Source organism: Herpailurus yagouaroundi, unplaced genomic scaffold (assembly GCF_014898765.1).
Source record: "Herpailurus yagouaroundi ecotype Mexico unplaced genomic scaffold, PumYag 140, whole genome shotgun sequence".
NCBI classification, from domain to species: domain Eukaryota; kingdom Metazoa; phylum Chordata; class Mammalia; order Carnivora; family Felidae; genus Herpailurus; species Herpailurus yagouaroundi.
This window is the reverse complement of record NW_024412395.1, coordinates 25900706-25921512: the sequence shown is the minus strand read 5'-3', so window position 1 is coordinate 25921512 and position 20807 is coordinate 25900706. Positions and strand designations below refer to the sequence as shown.

General features: G+C 34.3%; 1 long non-coding RNA gene across 3 annotated transcripts in view; it reads left to right on the top strand.

Annotated features, from left to right (window-relative positions):
- LOC121030510 (uncharacterized) overlaps positions 1 to 20116 on the top strand; it is a 60381-nt gene extending 40265 nt beyond the window's left edge. For 2 of the 3 annotated variants that reach the window (XR_005790259.1, XR_005790258.1), the window contains 2 exons: positions 5220 to 5338; positions 19943 to 20116. This is a non-coding gene — a long non-coding RNA (uncharacterized LOC121030510). Of the gene's footprint in view, positions 1 to 5219; positions 5339 to 12051; positions 12225 to 19942 lie in introns of all 3 variants that reach the window. The other variant, XR_005790260.1, reaches the window with a different exon arrangement.
- Positions 20117 to 20807: the final 691 nt, after the last annotated feature.

Below are 20807 nucleotides of genomic sequence, written 5' to 3'. Positions count from 1 at the left end.
CTAGAAATTGGCAACTCCTACTGGCTGAATCTTAGAAAAGCTATGGGACAGTGACTGCTGTGTACTTCCTGTCCTTCTCATGTCCATCTCTGAGTAGGAATGCCATTTGCAGTTACCCTATGCCTACCTTACTATTGTACTTGGGTGTGTGAAACAAGATAGCACATTTCTTTAGTTCACCAGCTTTAAGACCAAGAAAAACTAAACTCAAGGACTATACTAGAGGGATCACACTGAGGAGCATCATCCATACCTGGACTGTATTTAGATGACAGAATCTTGGCTCAATTTTGAACCTAGTCCCATAAAGAGTTTAGGCATTTTGAAAGTCTTGACAAAGCCTGATTCTATTTTTCATATGTGATAAATATAAATAATTTGTGGCTGGATGAAATTTTGTTGGCTTTTTAAAATCATGGTAAATTACTTCAGCCTCCTTCCATGAAAGGTCATTTTATGTCCCCTTGCCATGATTATGGGTAAGGTGTGCCTTTGCTTCAAGTAACAGAGCCCAGCAGAAGTGGTCCTATGTGACTAGGATTAGTTTATGAAAACTCATGTGGCTTCTTCCACATTCACGCTCATTCATATCACATTCTTTCTTGGAACCCAGCCATTATATTATGAGAATATCAAGCCACATAGAAAGCTTCTTGTAGGAGTTCCAATTGACAGATCCAGTTATGCCTATCCTTTGAGTCATCCTATCCCTGGTATAAGAAAGGCCTGAGAAGAAAGCTCTAGATGATTCCAGTCCCCTGCTGTTCAAATATTCCCAGGTAAGCCCCGACACTGTGAAGCAGTGTTCTGTCCTATTTCTTGGCTTACAGAATCCTGAAGTGTAATAAAATAGTGTTATTTTCTACTCCCAGTTTTGAGTGGTTTGTTTCACAGCAGTAGTAACTAGGATGTCATCCAATATTCCTTATTGGAAAAGCTGAAAACAAAAAAGGTTAGGGGAGCTTGGGTAGCTCAGTCAACTGAGTGTCTGACTGTTGATTTTAGTTCAGGTCATGATCTCAGGGTTGTGGGATCAAGCCCCACATGAGGCTTCATGCTGAGCATGGAGCCTGCTTGGGATTCTCATTCTCTCTCCCTCTGCACCTTTCCCCCACTCTCTCTCTCTAAAATAATAATAATAATAATAATAATAATAATAATAATAATAATAAAAATATATCTATAATACAATAAAAAACAAAAAAATTAAGTTCAAAATAAGTCTCTACCTTAAAGACTCTCTTCCATATTTCAAATCAGTTATTTGTTTTTTCCCCCAAATATTTGCAACTACAGCACTTATAGGAGCCTAAATCACATACTTCTCCTAAACCATATACTTGACTTTGGAATTTGAAAGATACACCTACAACAATGTTACTAGAAAGTTTATAATCCCCAAAGAGTATATTTTGGGATGAAAAACAATATTTAATAATTAATCTTGAGTCATTATTAAATAATTATTGATTTGACAATATTTCATCTTTAGGAAAAGGAGAAAAAAGAATATTTATGTTGTTAGAATATATTTAGAAATATAAATATCCACTGCATATTTTAAAATTCTAAAAAGCCAAAAAGCAAAGTTCAGTATATGAAACACATGTATCTCCTCACAGAAGTGGAAGTATTTACATGTGGAAAAACAGAGTCAACAGGGAGAGAGAAGTGAGGAGGGATGAGAAGGGAACCATATGAAGTATGGAAACACTTAGGGAAATTTTGCATGTTTCTATGGACCATATTTTCTAAAATTACAGAATGTGAAACTAGAATGCCATGTGATTTCTTATTCATCAATTAAAATTTAGTCAATTTCACTCTAGTAGGCATTTTCTTTTGAGCTGCAATATTTCTAGAGCTTAATGTGCCATTTGGGTTCTCAGAAGGGCCTTTGAACAGCCTGTGGTGATAGAACAGACCTTCACTCAGTGAAATCTTGCTAACAGCCGAGAGCAGAACATTGCATTTTGTACCCTTAAGATAATATAATTGTTGGGATGCAGTTACTCTTTCATCTTATAGTGATAATCAATCAATGATTGACAAGTCTAATTAGAAGCCTTGGTACGTACGGCATAATAGCACTTTCTAACAACGTTGTAGCCTGGAAAATCTTTTTAGCAATGCTATAATAAAAACAATATTTTATAGATAATTCAATTTACATTGCTGCCATTATTGTTTGGAGATAAGAAAAGGTTTTATTGGGGTAGAAGAATACTATATTTCTAAGTACAAATATACCACTCTAATGGTTTTATGGTGTCTCCCAAGACCTCAGTATTTCTGCTCTAAAGGTTTGATGATTTTTCAATTTGGCAAAGATGGATTATTGTATGTGTACATTATCTTCAGAACATACTGTATTTCAGGTGCCTAGATATATTTTTTGATGAAAAACTTTCCCCCTCCTCTTCCCAACTGAGGTAATTCATAATGGGATACAGTAATCAGAAGAGAAATGGCATCTGTTAAAAAATATGGTGCTTGGTTACAATGTCAAGATAAAATACCATATTTTGTTAGGCACTGAAAATATCTAGAAAAATCAGTGCTCATTTCTTTCTATAATATGACATGTGTTAAGAAGTCTCTGAACAGATTTTTTCACATTGAAATATCTTCAAAAATGTTAAACTTCAAACTGGATAATTACACTGTATATTTGTCTTTTAGCATTTCAATTAGGATCTGTTAATCTTGAACTTGTGTTACTTACTTTGTATGCAGAAGGAAAAAGTGGAATTACAGGAAGTATTAAACCATTCTTTTTGTTCTAGATAAAATGATATAATAATGCACAAAGTGCTTTCCTTCACTTTTCTGATATTTCTTTTAGAAAATGAGGCTTTCCATCATACAGAAAGTGATAAATTACTGAGAAGACATACTATTCTTTCTTGCAGTATGTAGACTGCATCAGACATGGATTTTCCTGAGATGCCAAAGGAAAAGACAGCATAAAAAATACAATTATAATTTTGCTCCAAATATCCCAATACAGTAGTTTGAATTTAAATGCCTCCTTAGACATTCTATAATTTAGCAAACACATACTTTTTTTTTATTTATATATGAAATTTATTGTCAAATTGGTTTCCATACAACACCCAGTGCTCATCCCAAAAGGTGCCCTCCTCAATACCCATCACCCACCCTCTCCTCCCTCCCACCCCCCATCAACCCTCAGTTTGCTCTCAGTTCTCAACAGTCTCTTATGCTTTGGCTCTCTCCCACTCTAACCTCTTTTTTTTTTTTCCTTCCCCTCCCCCATGGGTTCCTGTTAAGTTTCTCAGGATCCACATAAGAGTGAAACCATATGGTATCTGTCTTTCTCTGTATGGCTTATTTCACTTAGCATCACACTCTCCAGTTCCATCCACGTTGCTACAAAAGGCCATATTTCATTTTTTCTCATTGCCACATAGTATTCCATAGTGTATATAAACCACAATTTCTTTATCCATTCATCAGTTGATGGACATTTAGGCTCTTTCCATAATTTGGCTATTGTTGAGAGTGCTGCTATGAACATTGGGGTACAAGTGCCCCTATGCATCAGTACTCCTGTGTCCCTTGGATAAATTCCTAGCAGTGCTATCGCTGGGTCATAGGGTAGGTCTATTTTTAATTTTCTGAGGAACCTCCACACTGCTTTCCAGAGCGGCTGCACCAATTTGCATTCCCACCAACAGTGCAAGAGGGTTCCCGTTTCTCCACATCCTCTCCAGCATCTATAGTCTCCTGATTTGTTCATTTTGGCCACTCTGACTGGCGTGAGGTGATATCTGAGTGTGGTTTTGATTTGTATTTCCCTGATAAGGAGCGACGCTGAACATCTTTTCATGTGCCTGTTGGCCATCCGGATGTCTTCTTTAGAGAAGTGTCTATTCATGTTTTCTGCCCATTTCTTCACTGGGTTATTTGCTTTTCGGGTGTGGAGTTTGGTGAGCTCTTTATAGATTTTGGATACTAGCCCTTTGTCCGATATGTCATTTGCAAATATCTTTTCCCATTCCGTTGGTTGCCTTTTAGTTTTGTTGGTTGTTTCCTTTGCTGTGCAGAAGCTTTTTATCTTCATAAGGTCCCAGTAATTCACTTTTGCTTTTAATTCCCTTGCCTTGGGGGATGTGTCGAGTAAGAGATTGCTACGGCTGAGGTCAGAGAGGTCTTTTCCTGCTTTCTCCTCTAAGGTTTTGATGGTTTCCTGTCTCACATTCAGGTCCTTTATCCATTTTGAGTTTATTTTTGTGAATGGTGTGAGAAAGTGGTCTAGTTTCAATCTTCTGCATGTTGCTGTCCAGTTCTCCCAGCACCATTTGTTAAAGAGACTGTCTTTTTTCCATTGGATGTTCTTTCCTGCTTTGTCAAAGATGAGTTGGCCATACGTTTGTGGGTCTAGTTCTGGGGTTTCTATTCTATTGCATTGGTCTATGTGTCTGTTTTTGTGCCAATACCATGCTGTCTTGATGATGACAGCTTTGTAGTAGAGGCTAAAGTCTGGGATTGTGATGCCTCCTGCTTTGGTCTTCTTCTTCAAAATTACTTTGGCTATTTGGGGCCTTTTGAGCAAACACACATTTTCAAAATAAAATTTAAAACTGAAAGGTACATGCAATATCTGGAAAAGCACCAAAAAATAGTCGTTAGCAATATGTGGATATAAAGGAGACTTGGGGATCCCTGCTTCAAAGGGATCAAGTGTAAAATACCACAGAACAAGTACAACTCAGCAATTCATTTTTTAAAGATGATTTTTAGATATTATGTAAAGTATGTATGTAAAGCTCTGTGCTGACAGCTCAGAGTCTGGAGTCTGCTTCGGATTCTGTGTCTCCCTCTCTCTCTGCCCCTCCCTGGCTCGTGCTCTGTCTGTCTGTCTCTCTCAAAATAAATAAACATTAAAAAATTTTTAAAAAAAGAATGAAAAGAAGTCACTCCTTGTTTTAGAAATATTTTAAAAGATTAGGGAAATTAACTTGAGATACATACTATAATATAGCTATATATTGTTTGGAATTTTCCATTGAACATAATTTTTATAATCTTTTTATTTGCTATTATGACTTTACATTTTTAATAATATTTTTCTAGGCTCTGTAAGAGCCTGAGCTTAAAGAAAATAAACTTCAAAAATTTTAGGGTATGTTTTCAGAACTAGAAGGACCTCCTAGATATTCACAATATTTACTTTGTCTCCATCATCCTGTTAGATATTCCAGCCCTTACATGAGTGTCAACTATATGCTCCATTCGTCATCAGTATCATCATCAGTAATCACATGCTGCAATCGGTATTCATTCACTGACCTCCAAAAGAGAGTAGGTATAGGTAAGATTTATTTAGAAATATCATACTGCAAACTTAATTGAGAAGATAATTATTTATTGGAGATGCTTTTGTTCTATTTACTCCTTCTCAACTAATTTACTTTTTTTTTCTCTTATACTTTATAATACAACTTGCTACCTCCACCTGAATTTGCACAGTACACAGGCTTATTTAAAACAAAATAGTTTTGGATCCAATATCTTAGTTTAACCTCATAAAAATTTAAAGCAAGTAAATTAGAGTACATATTTTACCATGGAGGAAATGATGTGTGTTAGCTCATACACCTAGTTATGCCAGAGATAAAAGTGGAGACAGTTTCTTGATTTCTGGCCCATGTCTTTTCACTGGACTATAGTACTATCTATATCTATATCTATATCTATAACTATATCTACATCTATATCTATCTATCTATCTATCTATCTATCTATCTATCTATCTATCTAAATTAATGTGCACTGCTTACCTTATAGTCAAGTAAAGCAAGAAAAAGAGGCAAGTGTCCAGATACTATGAGACTTAATGTCATTTTCTAACTTATCTTGACTTCCAGCAGTACTTTACAATTTTAATTTGAGGTCCTAAACCTAAACCTAAAAAGAGAGAGAGAGAGAAAGAGAGAAGGATAAAGAGAGAGAGAGAGAGAGAGAGAGAGAGAGAGAGAGAGAGAGAGAGACGGAGAGAGAAACATATGAATTCTATGTCTGATTAAGTTAAAAGAAAGCTGAAAAACAATATCAACAAAACTGGACATGGCTTTACTGTTTAAACTGCCTTTTCAAAAAGTGGAGAAAACAAAGTATAATATAAGCCCCCAATTTTATTTTAGTAGGTATAAAGAGAAAACACTTAGCCTAATAAAGTATATCATATAGAAGCAGTCCTAAAGGGTTTCAGCACATATAATCAAGATTCTTTTAGGAGGAAATATCTCATTGGTTTAAGAAAACGGTAAGAAATTACATTTTCAAGAAGATTTTTTCCATATGTGCTTGTAATAAAGGGTGCTCTTATTAGTTTGACATCTTTTTAAATTAGCCAACATGTTATAATTCCCTCTGTTTGTGTACAGTAAGATTTCATCTCTTTAACAAAAAAAAAAAAATCAAAGATTGTCCATATCATAAATAAAATACTCTGAAACAGATTGGAAAGGAATATGCCAAATATCCAGTCTGCTTTTCTGAGTTCATTGATGAAACTACACTATATCTGAGCATAAACCATAAGCATTAAATGCCCAATGCCATACCTGGCACATCTCAATTCCTCACACATGCTGTCTTCTCAGCAATGTTCCCTTACCAAATACTAACTTGGAGAACTATAAAGGACATCCATTACACTAAACACCTTAAAAAAACTCCAAAACCCAGCAAAACAATCAATAAACAAAAACCACTCCAAAGAGCCCATGGTGTCTGAATGAAAGGGTAACTAAATTTAATTTTGAAATTATTTGAACATTGAGATACATTGGGTGTTTCAAGGGAAAACTGAGAAGAACCATTACTGATAATACTCTTCAACCGTATATAATTAAATAAATCATTAATTTTCTATTTAAACTGCATTTCTTACAGCAACCATCTAATAAAGATGACTCTATTAGACTCAAATATTATTGAAGACAATTAAATCCTGTCTGGATACAAACTACTGCCTACAACTTTTCATATACAAGTTGAAACTGTTCACTTAATGGGAAATTATGCTGAAACAGAAATCTTTGGAGGGCAAATGTCAGAGAAGCAAAGTTTCAGGATGAAATAAAACTAAAAGCAAGGGTTCCAAAGGCTTCATTTTGATCTATATAATTTAAAATGGGGCACCTGGGTGGCTCAGTTGGTTGAGCATCTGACTTTGGCTCAGGTCATGATCTTGCAGTTCGTGGGTTCAAGCCCCACATCAGGCTCTGTGCTGATAGCTCAGAGCCTGGAGCCTGCTTCGGATTCTGTGTCTCCCTCTCTCTCTGCCCCTCCCCCACTCATGCTCTATCTCTGTCTCTCTCTCTCTGTCAAAAATAAATTAAAAACATTAAAAAAAATTTTAATGGGACAAGCTGATATTATAGGTAAACAAAAGTGAGTAAGACATAGTCTTTGATCTTTAGAAGTTATGGTCTAATGGGCTGTTGGAAACATATGATTATAAAGTATTTCTAACATAAGAAAGAATAATTGTGTTATGAGGAAAGTAAAAATGTAGTCCTCTGAGAAGTCAGAGGGATAAATGATATCTATGTACTGAAGCTCTGGAAGACTGTATTGAGGAGGTGATGTTTAAATGGCCTTCTATGGATGCCTGGATGGCTCAGTCATTTGAGCAACCGACTCTTGATTTTGGCTTAGATCATGATTCCAGGGTTGTGGGATTGAGCCCTGCATTGGGCTCCTTGCTGAGCATGGAGCCTGTCTCCTTGTGCCCCTCTTCCCTGCTTGCACGCTCTCTCTCTCTCTCTCTCTCTCCAAAATAGAATAAAAATAAATAAGTAAAAATAAATAGCCTTGTAGAGTGATAGAAATTTTAGTAGGCAAGAGATTGGAAGGGAAATTATTCTAGGAAAAAGATAGGAATGAGAAAATTTAAAAAAAGTGTAGAGTTATTTAAGAGAGCCATGAGGGATATATTAAGGAGATTAGTGAAGTATTGAATGTTCTTCAATGTTCAAGTATGGTTTTTAAAAAAATTTTATTCATTAATTCAGTAGACAATGGGTGACCCTGTGAAAATGAATAATATTATTTGAGCTATACTTTAAGAAAATGAATCTTCTGGTAAAGGAGACAATTTATTGGATACTCTAATTCAGGGACTATTACAACTTTCTAGGGAGGACATAGTGATGTTTCTTACCAGAGTGATAACATTAGGAGTGGAAATCAAAGGATGTTACAGCAGTTACAGAAAAATAGAAAGTAAGTCTTACCTTGAAGGGAAAAAAGACGTAAGGAAGAAAGGAGACAAAGGAAAAAGAAATATAACTTTGAGGGTGTTAGTTAATTGGGATGATGGCATAGATGTATTTTAAGTAATCTGCGAATAGACATGGAAAGTAGGCTGGGGCCAGAGGAGATTATAAATAGTAAATTCTTTAATAAAAGGGCAGCTGGGTGCCTAGAATGTGTCTCGGGGGAGACTGAAAAGGGGTGTTAGTGTTAATAAGATACGAATATAACTTATACATCCCTCCTTCCTTGCTATACAAGGATGAGACTAGCCTAGCCCTCATCTTTAGTCTGTGCAAATATCACTGTACCTCAGGAAATTAAATTTCTCATTGAAAATAAATACATTGACACTTCGATGTATCAGAGATATTTTTTATATATTTGATTAGCATGAACGAATTTTTATGCCAGAGAGGGTCTGGTCTGATCATTTTCTGAAATACTGAGTTCTTGAACTTCCTCAGATGAGGACCAGATTCATACTTGAATAGTAAGGAGGGAGGGTTGCATAAATTGTGTTCATATCCTATTAACAACTTTGCATTTCAAATTCTAAGTTAATTTTTGTGTTCAAGAAAAGCTTGAGCAAAATTCATCTATTCTAAGATGACAAGGGCTTTCGGGAAATAGAGATATGGGAAGAAAAACTGTAAATCTCTACATATTTCACTTTTCCAATCTGTGCAAAGGAAAGTAATAATAGTATCTACCTTGTGGAGATACGAATGGTAAATCAGATTATACATGAAATAATTGAGAACAGTGTCCAGCACATGATAAGTAGCACAATTCGTGTTGACTATGATGATGATTTAGATGAAGGCGAAAAAAGTGACAATAGAAAGAAAAGTAGAAGAACAATGAAAAGAAGATGCAGTTTTCAAAGAGACTAGGTCCAGAAGATAGAACATTTTTAAATGAGCTATTTGATGGAAAGTTCAATATTCCCCCTTATTTTCTCTTCTGGAAAATGATTTATCCTACAGAATTTTAGTTCACTGTAGTGTGTTTTAAGATTTGCCTACTTGTTTGTTTCCCACAGAATATTAATATCCATGTGAAAGTGAAAGAATTCACACCTCAGAAATAAAGCCTATTCAAAACAAAATTGCAATAACATAAATAAGAACAAAATAGGCATTATTGCGATGTGCACATTTCACATGATGGAAAACAATAGAAATTTTAGCTGACCACATTTTACTTATGTTATTTAAATCCTATATATTAGATTAGGATAGTGCATTTGAAAACTGACTCTGAGTTGCATTTAAGAATTTTTATTATCTTGGCCAGCTACACATGTTAACACATTTTATAATGAAGTTATTTTATAACAGCTTTCAAAAAAACAGACCAAAAAAATAATAATAAGCTGCCAACCTTCAAAAGGAGATAGCAATCCATGAGTGAAATGTTTTGCTTTTCCCCTTAATCTAAATGGGCTGCTCAATAACTTGGTATTAAAAGTCAGTTCTAACTTTGGTCTAAGTACCAACTTTTTCAATTTTATGGTTATCTATAAACCTGGATTTAGTATGTGACTCTTTCCCAAAAGCTATAATTTTGGACTTACTGTAATTAAATTTAAGTTCTTATCTACTAGAAAGGATGGTAAAATATCTTTCAAATATGTGAAGGGTCAGGTCTTCAGAAGGTTGTGGGCAAGGGTGGTGAGGGTATCTATGATAAGAGCTCACATTTTCTTTCACCTCAGGAGTAATACTTACAGGATAATAACTATTCACATTTAGTTCACTGAAGGGAACCATTAACTGTTGGTGTATTCAAGTAACTAGCAAAAGCCAATTTTAAATCAAATTAAATTGATGGATGCTTGTGGCATATTGACATTTGGGGCCATGACTGTAAAGTTCCTGAGGGTTAATTGTTCTTTGCTTTCAACCCATAGTGCAATGTCATCAATTAGCAGAGAATTAATAAGTGCTAATTGAATTGAACAGTTAAAAAAAGTGAAGACATTAGAATCAAAGTATAAAATATAGAATTTTAGAATAGATAGATAATGTAGATTTAGATAATTTAACCTTAAGCCCCTTTATATTCTGAGACAATATGTAGTCTCTAAATTCTCAAATAGCAATAGACAAAGAGTTTTGTATATTGTTGTTAGTGGGCAACATAAGAAGGGGAAATCTAAGGATACACTGATTAAAATGAAGTAGGAAGCAAATATATATACAAAACGATGAAACAAAAAATAATAAAATAATGGATTCAAAGTGAAGTCAAGGGATAAATCAGTGAGTTCATGTGGCACAAAATAAATTTGTATCAAAAATAGGTAGATTCTCAAGAAGATATAAAAGTATGACATTTTTCTGTTAAAGACTATAGATAAAGGAGTGACATAGTACCTGGCACTGACATATGTGGGACACTTCACTGAAATACTCTAAACATAAAAGCAGCCTATGATTTTGAAGAGAGAATCATTTTGGGGACTGAAGAAGAAATAAGACTGAAACTCTGGAGTCTCAAAAATTTACAATTGTGGAAACAGGAGTTTAATAAATAGCTTGATAGTAATCAATACAATGAAGCTACTAGACAAGCAAGGGACAAAAAGATATAGACAAGAGGCTTTTCCGCAAAAACATTTTCATCTCCAGAGGGTCTTAATTTCTCTATGAGGTGAACATGGAATGTGTCTATGTTCAGCTCTTTCTTCTACATTGGAGATGGGAGTCCAATAGCGTATGATGCAAATTCAATCCTATATGCTTTATCTTCAACTTTAACTTAATTTTCTTGGTATAAACTGTGAAAATATGATTCTTGACCAAACTTTTTCGATCAATTTTAATGATTTTTGCAAATTCAGTAGGAATTAAAGAGAATTTGGAGCCACAAAATGACAGATTGAGATGCATGTCCTGTGCAAATTCTCATAGCTAGATACAGGGAGGCAAAATGGTACAGCCAGAAATATCAAGGGAAGAATGACAAATATGGCTTCACATGCCGAGATACGAAGGCATGAGAAATTAAGTTAGATATGGAAAATTTATATGCCAGTTTCCCTCTGTTCTTTTCCATTTTCCGGATCTAATATAATCTCTAGATTTGGCCCCTTATTCACATAATTTAAAATAATTTAAAATAATAAGTAATGATTTGAAAAAAAAACATGTTTATATCTTCACTTCCAAGTATATTTTTAACTGAAAAGGTAAAGGAATCAGAAGTCTATATCCTCTAAAAACATCACATTTAGGATTAGATTTGATTCTATTCATTTTTAGATTAGATTATACAGACTGCATTAAAGAAGAAAATGAGGACACAAAATGTCTTTAAGGAAAATGTCTATCTACAGTTTCAAAATCACTTAAAAATGGAAGTGCATTTCATTATTAAAACTTATATGGTATGTTAAATATTTATTCTTGGCTTTTCAATTTTAGATTAAGTGTGCTACTACATATTTGCAAAAAACAAACAACAACAACAAAAACCAGAAAACAAATGTACCAACATTATAGCTGGATATTTTATTTTCTAAAAATAAATTATAGAAGAATCAAACTCTAGCAACGGGAATCAGTCGTTAGCATTCTGATTTGTTTTAAGATGCTCCCATGACTACAGCATGCAAAGAAATTTGAGAATCGCTGCATAAAATGATTTGGCCAAAGTCTCGCTGTTTCAAAACCTGAGGGAGACTACAGCTTCCCTACATCCAGAACATTACTTGTTCTGATGACTCTACCACAATTACCTATCTTTTTTTTTTAGATCACAATACAATGGACATAATAGGTGTGATTCATCGTGTAATCAAGAATGGAAAATTAACAGTAAATTGAGGTCCAGATGCAAAGAAACTGGCTTGTTTTCTGTGTTTACACTGTGATTGTCAGTGACCATTATCTGCTGGGTCCAAGTAATACTGGAAATAGCTTCTTCAGGTCAGTAATATCAGCCAAAATAATGAAATAGTAGCCGTGTCAGGAAGCAACCTCACCTGACTCCTCTATTAGTTGGGAGAGAATATAAAGTGACCTGCCCTCTCTAACATGATCTTAGACCAATTATTATAGTGCATTGTTCTCAAAAGGCCAAGATATCTTAAACCAATGCCCATCGATAAAAGCTTTTCCCATAAACTCCTCCTATTAATTAAATCAAATGTAGCTTTTAAATTGATGAGATTGCAAAGATAAGTTATTCCTTAGGTTTAGTATATTTATCAATAAAATAATGTAAAACAAAACTATGAGTAAGAATACTAAAACATTTAGGAAAAGAATTGTGCTCTCCAATTTCAGTTGTCCCTGTGCGTTACTATAATTTAAAGAATAGAGTTACTGAGGAAAAATTTAAAAACAAGCAAAAGAAAACAAAATAAAACCCTGAACAGTTAGTGAATATCCAAAGTATAAAATGTGGTTTCATGTCATGTCTATTTTGGCTTTTACTGTATAAAATGATCCTGAAAGTGAGCTTATGGAAAATAAAGGGTCATTAAACTAATATCGAAGACTCTAAATAAAAAGGTCTACTATTGCCTTAGAAAAAGTGAGATTTATATATTGATGCATTTAAAATATGTGGCCTATTTTCAGCATAAACTTAGAAGAAATTGTAGAACCTACTGAGAAGCCAAAACATACATTTCTGTTGCTTCCAAAAATTAACATTAATCCACTTTTATATGCTGGTTTCAAAAAACAAAGATATAAAAGATAAAATAAGTTATTTTACCTATATTAACTTTGAGACACCCTTAAATCCAATGCGTAGTTAGGATTGAATTCCTAATACTTATATATATAGTAATTCTAAATGTTCCTTGGAAAATTCTGATGCCTACCAATATTTATTTAACAATGACAAAGAAGCACTTAACAATATTTTTGAAGCTTTGTGTCATTCAGAAGTTGCTTTCAATTTCCAGAAGGACATGTTATAAATGGAGTTACTTTCACAAAGCCCTTGAGTAGAGTGTTTCATTAGAACTGAATTTTAGACAGACAGTTTTATTTACCTGGAAAACTAACAGAAAGTACCTCTGAATTTAATGTAGGTCAAAAAGCACCAGCTATCTCCTAAAGATATTTTAAATTAATTACATAAAAATAAGAGCTCAGGAAAAAGTATAGTTAAATCAGGGTAAAATTCCTTCAGTTAGAGGGTTCATATTTCAAATTATATCTTGATACCCATGATATTAGCACATCTATATAAGGTCTGTAGAAAATTTAATTTTTATTTTAAAATTTTAATGTTACTTCTGAAAAGCAAAGAACACACTTTAGTAGTGAAAAAACCTGAAAACTAATCTTATTAATCAATCACATTGTCTCCGGTGTGCATCACTAAAAGCACTAGCATGTCACCAAACATTGAACTCAGTTACGGACACATATGTGGAAAGACAAAATACATGTTGAAATCAAACAGATGTAGAGTCACCTCTTGATGCCACCTCTCACAAAATGGGCAGTCGTGAGACAGCTCATAATAAATGGTAGTCATATACGTATTAACTCCGGGCACCTGGGTGGCTCAGTCAGTGAAGCCTTGAACTCTTGATTTCAGCTCAAGTCATAATGTCATATGGTTTGGTTTTTGAGATTGAGCCCTGAGTCAGTCTCTGCACTGACAGTGTGGGTCCTGCTGGGGATTCTCCATCTCTCTCTCTCTCTCTTTGCCCCTCCCCTGCTTTCTCTCTCTGTCCCTCAAAATAAATAAATAAACATTTTTTAAAAATTTGCATTAGCTCTTAATATTTCATTCACTCAAAATATCCTTGTTCAGAACAAGACTCACTGGGTGTGCAGCTATAAATAGAACAAGATATAATCTCTGCCCTCATGGGGCTTTCAATGTAGTGGATGTTTCTTATAATTTTTATCTCATGTTTTATTGATAACATTCTGAAATTCCCTTGGTTTTTAGGATTATACACCCTATTTCCAAATTATATAACATTGCTGGTTACTAGTCTCAGCAGAAACCACCTGGATTTGGGGTAGCAAACTAAAGGCAGAGACCAGTTTGGCTTACAACATTTTATTTAGTTTTAGTCTGTGCTTCCCAGGACATCATAGGAGTAGATGAGGTACCACTTTCAGCTCAACTCAAAAAGATTTACAGAAAGGTCTCTCTTCTCATTCCTTGTTCTAACTCCTTGGCCTAGTTTCCACAATCCTCAATAATTATTTAAATAAAAATATTTAGAATATTTTCTTTCCTGCAAGCAGTTTTCATTTAGATGCCACTTTACTTGTCATCTTTGGCTGGGGTTACCTAGGTTCAAATCAGAATAATAATTTTATCAATTTGATTAAATTATAAGTTAATATGTTATTATTATTAATGTAATAACAGATTAATATTAAAGTATATAGTAATAGCTATTCAATTCTCCCTACCTGCCAGACACCAGATTAAGGAATTTATATTGTATCACTTTGTTTAGTCTTGGTAACTACTGGATGAAGTATTATTTTTTATCTTTTGCAAGTAAAACACTGAGGCTAAGAAATGTTAAAAAATAATTACTAAAAATCCACCAATTAGTAGGATGATTAAAACTTGAACCCAGAACATCTCTCACTGGTTTGCACTGCATTCTTATTTCCTGATTCTATCCTGGCTCTAGATTTGTCTTTCTCCCTTAACATCCACTCTTTCATCAAGGCCAGACAGTTCTCTAAGTTTTCATTTATTTTTAATTCCATCACTTCTCTTGTGCCATCGCAGTCACCATCTTCACACAGGTTTCATCAGCATATGACTTTACTTCTCTGTCTCACTTACCCATCCTTCAAATCATGGCTAATGTTAGTCATCCTATAATCCCCACTTGGTATAGGCCCCTCCCATCCACTCTGCAAGATTCTTCATTCTTAAATGCTTTTTGATGACCCTTCCGGCTTCACTCCTGCCTATATATACTTTAGTGTATCTCCATGATGGGAATCCTTTCCTGATCTTATGATAACTGTGAAAACAATGTACAACTTAGAGCTGATGGTATTCAATTCACGAATAATCCTATGGGGGAAGAAACTACAGTGCAAGAGTCTGTATCTAGCAGGGTGAAATCAGTGCAGGTATAGAGTTAGTGGCATTTCAGATAGAACTTGATGACTAGATACACTATTAACTTGTATCTAGGCCCAGAGATGTGGCCAAATAGAGTATGTGAAAGTAATTTGACAGTCATATCTTTCCCCCTAGGGAGTGTGTAATTTATTTTAGAGCAAAGTCCTTGCTCTAGTCTTCATTTTCAGATTCTTAGTATCCATTCAAATATTAAGGCTACAGTAGGCTCTCTATAAAGCTTTTTTTTAACAAATCTCCAATAAAATGAAATTGATAACATGCTGAAAATTACTAGAAATGTGCACATTAGAAATTATCTCCATAAAAATCATCAAATTGTCAATGGTAAGTCAATTAGCATGGGTAATAATGATTTGTGCACTGTACCAATCTCATAAAATGGAAAAGAAAAGTTTGTATTCTACCCAAGTACAGGACTTTTCAGTCTCAAAATAATAGTCCTTTGACATGAGAATTTAAATAAACTAAAAAATTAATCTTAAAAGTTCAGAACTAAAGGCAAGGACATTTTCTCTGCCAATATATATTACAAAAGAGGTAGAATTAGAAACTCCTTTTAACAATGATATTTTAAATACAATTTACCAGAAATAGAAGTGAATGAAAAAAAATGTGGGTATCCATATACTGTTGTATAGAACATTTCAATTTTATTTCCTGCTTTCTACTTATTAGAAATTGACCATCATTGTTACAGATAAATGAATCATTTACATTAGTCAAAAACAGACCCTTTGCTAAAATTTTGACCAGGAATATTTTTCTAGAGAACTAAAATTAAAAATTAAGCATAGGCATATATTTCTTTTATTTAAATTTCTTAATATTAGCTGTAATTAAGGACAAAATTAATAAATAGAATTGCTTTCTGCCTTTCTACATTTTTTCAGCAAGTCTCCAAGTGTACCTGGAATATTAAAAAGCTAAAATAGTTCCTTTATTTTCAATTTCCTTGTAGAAATACCACTTTTCTTACTACCTTAGGAGTTAGCATCTTAGGCATGCTGAGTTCTCAAAAAACTTAAGTGGTAATCACAGATACAAATGAACTAAAGCTCATTCACTACTTTCTATGATTATCTCTAGTATATAAGTTAGTCAGGAGAATTGAATAGTGCAGCTTCCTTACATATTGATGCCAATCAAATACATCTTAGAATACAGAATCATCTTTATAAAATTATGTTATAATAAAAAACATTATTTTGTGCACAAGTAAGCATATTAAATAGGATTTTTACAATGTTGACACATTTTAGCTTAAGACATTTGAATTTTTCCCCCCAGAATTGGCAATATTTTATTTTATTAATTAATTTATTATTGTTTCAATGTTTTTACTTTTGAGAGGGAGAGAGAGAGACAGAGTGTGAGCAGGTGAGAGCAGAGAGAGAGGCTGACACAAACTGAAGCAGGCTTCAGGCTCTGAGCTGTCAGCACAGAGCCTGACACGGGGCTTAAACTCATGAACTGTGAGATCATGTACCTGAGCAGAAGTCAGACGCTTAACCAACTGAGCCACCCAGGCATCCCTGAGAATTGGCAATTTTAGAGATCCAATAGCCTTTATTCTTTATATCCCTGAAGGATGCAAGATGCAGGACAGTGCCTAAGAAGATGAAATACTAAGTTGTTATTATTATATGTAATAGAATATACCCATCAGAATGACCAGTTGACTCTGTTTATCCAAAGTTTATACAATAGATTAATATCATGATGACCTGTACTCCCAATTTAGCTTTGAAAACTAAATGCTAAGCATAAATTATTTTTAAGTGTACAGAACTGGAAAATGACCCAAAATAGTTCTTATTCTTGATGGTTGAAAATTAAGACTATTATCCTTCTCTGAAGAAATGGAGTTTAAAGGAGATATTAGGAGTCCCACAACAGGTGTCTGATTTTTTTTTTCTTTTTTGGAGATATACTTTGATGTTTTTGTCAATGGATTTTGATTCTTCCAAGCATAAATATCCTTTGATTACTTTAAAATTTCTTTGTTATATTAATGGGGCCTCCCAAATGCTACTTCATCCCAAATGATACTTCACACCAAAAAAAGAGAAAATAAAATCAATTAGAAAAATTATATCTCTATCTCTATCTATCTATCTATCTATCTATCTATCTATCTATCTATCATCTATCTATCTATCTAAATTTTCAGCAATCACATTCAGATTTACAGTGCATATTCTGGTACTGTTAAATTTGCACAATTTCCTTCTCTTGCAATATATTTTTATCAGATACTTTGTACCCAGTTGTACTCTTGTCTGAAACCTTCCGAAGTGCTGTTGTTGCCAAGGAAACCATTTCCTTATTATCTGTGCATTCAGCACTGTCTCACTGTCTGGCTCATTTTTCTCTTTTTTTTTTTTTTCACTCTTTCCATGACTCAACTGGAAATTTTATGTCATGTGCTAGTTAAAATAAAACACATTGCTTTTGTCCTCAGAGTACAATGCTCATTTAAAAGATGCAGAATGCATAATAAAATATTATTATTTTTTGTGTGAAAAAAAGAAGGAAACCAAAAAAAGACTTTTTCATGCTTTTTTTTTCATGCTGAACGGTGTATGATGTCTTTGTTTTGATCTCCCAGCTATATATGAGTGCTATGAAAGTCTGAAACAAGTGCTCTTTGAGTAATTTTTAGCCCTGACTCTCTGCATATAGTGTAAGAAGGAAGACACAATAGTGTAGGAAAGGTGACAGAAACATGAAAGAGAACTTGGAAATGGTAAACTGGTTTAAGGTGAAATGTTTTGTGAATACTTGTTGCCTGTTTAGTCTCTGACACCTTTCTCCACTCCCTAATTCTTAATTTGTATGCATATAATAAAATGTCTTTAATTGTTAATTAGAAAAAATGTATAGAGCTAAAAGAAAAATCCACAGTAACAGTGGGGAATTTTAACAAATGGCTTTCAGAACAATGAAAAAGAAAAAGAAGACAAAATAATCACTGAAGCTATGGATCTTACATGCATTCGATTTGTTTGTTTTGTTTTTTTTTTGTTTTACTTAAATTTCTATCATAAATATTTATCAAATACCTGCTGTGTTCTAGGTAATATTTTCAGCTCTGTATTTAGTAATAAAATGATCAAGAACATAGACAACCACCTTGATTACATTAGGTTTCCATTCTATTGAAGAAAGATGAGAGATAAACAAATAAACAATTTACCAAATAAGATAATTTCAGATGATAAATGCTATGAAGAAATTAAGATCAAGTGACATGACAGTAAACAAGTATGTGGTGGTGGGCTACTGAATATATAAAATTCAGGAAATAATTCTCTGAGGAGATAACATTTAAGCAGAGATGTTATGAATGTGGAAAATGAGCTAGACATCTTTAAGACAGACTACACTAAATATAAATGAGTAGGTATTTGAAAGCTTACATGAACACATTTTATGAATATGATCATGGAATATTGGAGATATTACTCTAATGCAGCTGTCACACCATCTTACCTATGACCTCTTCCCTGCCAATCTCCCACAAACCTAGGACGAACCACTATTTCCTTATTGTTGTTTTGTTTGCTAGGACAGAAGTGGATGCACACATACTCAGTAGACAATGACTCTATATGCTATAGAGATATTTTATGTCTCCAGAGCTATAAAGACTTATGCTTTTGAGGGGAAATTTACTACTAGCTTCTGCTTCGGTGTGATTAGGCTAAGCATAGCTGTATGCAACATGGAAATTTGGATGGCTAACCACGTCCCTTCTGAATCGATATGTCTTCCTTGTTTTTAGTTCTCTTATTCTTCACTGCTAAATAAGCCTGTAAACCTTCGTTGCTTCTAGTTGTAGCTTCTCTTTAGTTATTCCTGTATTATTTGGTGTTGATAAAGTTTATAGGTAAGTTATAGAAAGTTAGAGAGAAGTTATAGGAATTCCTGACCTGTGCCTCTCCCTCCATTTTTTGAAATGTATATAAGATGAAGTTTCTACCTGAGATGAAGCCAACTAATACTTAAGGAACTCAATGTTTTGGGAAAGAAATATTCAGGTCATACCAAGGGTCAAGTCAAAACATCAATATTTTTTAAAAGTGGCTGTCATTTTAAAGTGGCCACTTCTTAAAAGTGGCTTTTGATAGTGATGAGGTTTTGGAGTGGTGGGCATCCAGAGCCAATGGCCAAGAAAGAACTCTTGAGACATGTTTGGTGCAAAAAGGTGATTTTATTAAAGTATGGGGACAGGACCTGTGGCAGAAAGAGCTGCCCTGGGACCATGAGGAGAGACTGGTTATATACTTGGGAGTTGGGGGAGGTAAAGTTAAGGGCAAGTTTCCATAGGGATTTTCATATGCTAAAGAAGATTCACAGGATACTAAAGGCCTAGCTATTGTCAAGCTAAGGTTGTTTTTCCCTCTAGCAAAGCATTAACATTAAGACAGTAGGGAGTTCCTGGAGAAATGTTTTAGTCTGCCAGCCTCAAGTTATTTCTCAACGTGTTTTCTGCCATTTCCTTCTGCCTTTATTTCCCACCTTGAATCTGTTTTTTTTTTGTTTTTTATAGGTGTTCTCTACATTTTTATGAGAAATGAACAGCACTTTCATTATAGAAAAAAAAGAGAAAATGTTAAAATTCGAAATGAAGAAATTATCCATGGAATTCTTACATTGCTAAAAGAGAGAAGGCAAGAGCAACAAGATAAAAACATAAATAAAAACAAACACCAAGAGGTTGATATAGGTGGTGGTCGTCCACAATGTCTCTTTCAGATGGCTGGTTTAACTGCTTTCCTAGGTTCTTGAGGTGAACACTTTCTGATGTAAAGGGAATGAATCCACGGTATGACTCAGACCCTATTGTCTTCTTGCTCTCTGCTCTGTTTTCCCTCAATAGCACTTGGTTGAGAAGACTGACCTTTCAAAAGTTTTATCAGCAAAACTACACACTTTGATTCTTTGGCATAGTGAACTGAACAACAGCTGTCCCTCAAGTTTAGCATAGGTTCTTTTGTAGCAGGATTCTCACACAGACATATGGGACACTGAGGCTCTTCTTTCCAGGAAGCAGCTTTATTGTGCCAGCATAGGCTTAGCAGGCTAAGACCCCATAAAGGTTGAGCCTGAGTGCAGTGGGGTGTAGACTTTTATGCAATTTCTATTTCTTTGTCTCCATATATGGTGACACATATAGTCTGACTGGACATAGCCCAAGTTACAGAGTTGTTTCAGAGCTATGCATACATGTATAGGAGTTGATTGGGCCATGTTGCATGTTGCCTTCCTTTGTTCTGAGAAGGCCTCCACCTCATTCCTTAGGGAGGGCCTCTATCACACTTTGATGCTTGGCAGAATTGTACATTCCAGGGTGATCAAGTGTTGTTTACTGGCCATAAAGTCTCTTTTGTCTTTTTCAACTAATTCCAGCTTCT